Raw genomic sequence first — 2,737 nt, 5'->3', positions numbered from 1 at the left:
GCCCAAAGTAACAGAGCTAATAGGTAACAGATGCAGAACTAGAAAAACAGGTCTCCATCATCTCAGTCCAGTGCTCACTCTGCCATATCCTGTACCTGTTACAAAGGTGGGAACCAAGGTGAGCCTGTTCTTCTATGTTCTGCAGAGTGAAACCGCATGTCCTCCTTGGCCTCAACATAAACCTGTTTGACTTGGGTGAAGAGGTTAGTGATGTTTTCCTAGTGCTGGTTTTGAGGATGTAACCCAATTCCAACTCATAGCAACCCCACGTGACAGGGTAGAACCACCCCATAGGGTTTCCTAGGCTGTAATCTTTACAGAAGGAAGCAGATCACCAGGTCTTTCTCTCATGAAGCTACTGTGTGAGTTCAAACCACCAATCTCTCGGTTAGCAGCCGAGCATTTAACTGTATCGCACCACAAGGGTTCCTGAGGAGAGGGCAGAGGAGCAGAGAAGAGTGGGATAGAAGGGAAGGATTTTGGGTGTTTCCAGTTCTCACATGCATAAAAATCCTGGAGGTCAGTCAAGAGAACTCGAAAACACCATTTCCAAACCGATGGTCTCCCTGGTGAGAATCCACAGATACAAGATGGTTATGATATAGAAGAAGGGATGCCCTGAAGGGTGTTTAAATACAAGACAGAATGAATACTGACTGATACCTGCTAAAACATGGATGAACCTTGAAAACATTATGCTAAGTGAAAGAAGCCAGACACCAAAGCCACATATTGTATGATTTCATTTATATGAGATGTCCCAAATAGGCAAATCCATAGAGACAATAATTAGATTAGTGGTTGCCAGTGGCCGGAGGGGGAGTGGGGATGACTGCTAATGGTTATGAGGTGTCTTTCTGGGATGACACAAATGTTCTGGAATTAGTGTGGATGGTTGCACAGCCTTGTGAATATACTAAAAACCACTGAATTTTACACTTTAAAATGGTAAGTGAATTATATCTTGATAAAAAAGACAGAATGAAATAATTGCCAAATAGAGTTATAAATATAGAGAGAGAGGCACAAGAGCTTGGGAAGACACCTCACATTTATTAATCACCTACTATGTCCCAGACATTCAGATATTTTACATTCATTTTCTCATTTAGACCATGCAACCACCCAGAGAAGTAGGTATATTTTCTTCATGTCACAGATTAAGAAAGTAAGGCTCCAAGGTTGCACAGCTAGTTAGCGCCACTGTCGGAATTAAGATTCAGGTCTGTCTTCAGAGTCCTTTCCACTGTGGCATGAGGCTTCCCATTAGCTTCTTGTAAAAGGAGGCTTATACTTGCTTGGTGTTCTCTCTCATTGTACTTGCTTGGTGTTCTCTTATGCTTACTTGGTGTTCTCTCTCATTGTACTTGCTTGCTTGGTGTTCTCTTATACTTGCTTGGTGTTCTCTCTCATTGTACCTTGCACAGTGGTATACATGCTCATGTGACACTGTTTGAGTGATTATCAATTGTCATCTCTGCAGATGACACTTGGAGAGCAAGCCCTTGCCAGTGGCAACCACACCTCAGTTACCCATTTCATCTTGCTGGGCTTCTCCAATTATCCAGAACTACAGGAGCTTCTCTTTGGAGTCTCCCTGCTCATCTATGCCATAACAGGAGTGGGCAACCTGGGAATGATGACCCTCATCTTCATAGACTCCCGTCTCCATAGCCCCATGTATTTCTTCCTCAGTGTCCTTTCTTTTCTTGATATTTGTTACTCCTCTGTGGTCACACTCAAGCTCTTATTCAACTTTCTGGCCTCTGACAATCCATCTCTTTTGGAGGTTGTGTGATACAGCTGACCTTCTTTGTGGTAATGGGACCACTGAGAGCTTCATTCTGGCCTCTGTGGCCTATGACTGCTTCATGGCCATCTGCTGACCCCTCCATTATGGTTCAGTTATGACCAAAGGGACTTGTCTCCAGCTGGTGGCTGCTTCCTATGCATTCGGTGGAGCCAACTCCACTATTCAGACTGGGAATGTCTTTGCCCTGCCTTTCTGTGGGCCCAACCAGATAACACACTACTTCTGTGACATCCCACCCCTTCTACACCTAGCTTGTGCCAGCACAGCCACAACAGGAGTCATCCTCTATATCTTCTCTGCACTGCTTACCCAGCTGCCTGCTGCAATCATCCTCACCTCCTACAGCTTGATTTTGGCAGCCATTGGGAGGATGGGCTTAGCAGCTGGGCGGGAGAAAGCCCTCTCCACATGTGCCTCCCATTTCCTGGCCATTGCCATTTTCTACGGCACCGTGGTTTTCACCTATGTCCAGCCCCATGGATCCATTAATGATACCAATGGCCAAGTAGTATCTGTCTTCTACACCATCATAATTCCCATGCTCAACCCTTTCATCTATAGCCTCCACAACAAGGAGGTAAAGGATGTCCTGCCAAGGAAGTTCCAGATCAACATCTTCCCCCATTGAGCCCTGCAAGGTAGTTGTAGGAGTGAGGAGTTGTAGCACCTTCCAAAACACATTATGTATTGACCTCACCAGGATAGCAGCCCTGGTTTTGAAGGAGATAGATGCAGTAAGGGAGAAACAGCAAATGCCATACTTTGTACAGAGCATTACAGTTTATAAATATCTTCTTATCCATTACCACATTGAATTCTCACCACGATATTGTGAAGCAGCCATTGTTACAATGATCCCCATTTTACAAATGAAGGATACTCAGTAGAAATAAGTTAATAACCTAAAGTCATACAATTAGTGAG

At 44.4% G+C, this 2,737-nt stretch overlaps 1 pseudogene; it reads left to right on the top strand.

The window, feature by feature from the left end:
• Nucleotides 1–1,483: 1,483 nt before the first annotated feature.
• On the top strand, nt 1,484–2,441 carry LOC101341704 (olfactory receptor 1052-like; annotated as a pseudogene).
• The last annotated feature ends 296 nt before the right edge of the window (nt 2,442–2,737 follow it).

Source organism: Trichechus manatus, unplaced genomic scaffold (genome assembly GCF_000243295.1).
Source record: "Trichechus manatus latirostris isolate Lorelei unplaced genomic scaffold, TriManLat1.0 scaffold00236, whole genome shotgun sequence".
In the NCBI taxonomy this organism is placed as follows: Eukaryota; Metazoa; Chordata; class Mammalia; order Sirenia; family Trichechidae; genus Trichechus; species Trichechus manatus.
Note: the sequence above shows the minus strand (reverse complement) of the source record. Positions and strands in the feature narration are given on the sequence as shown.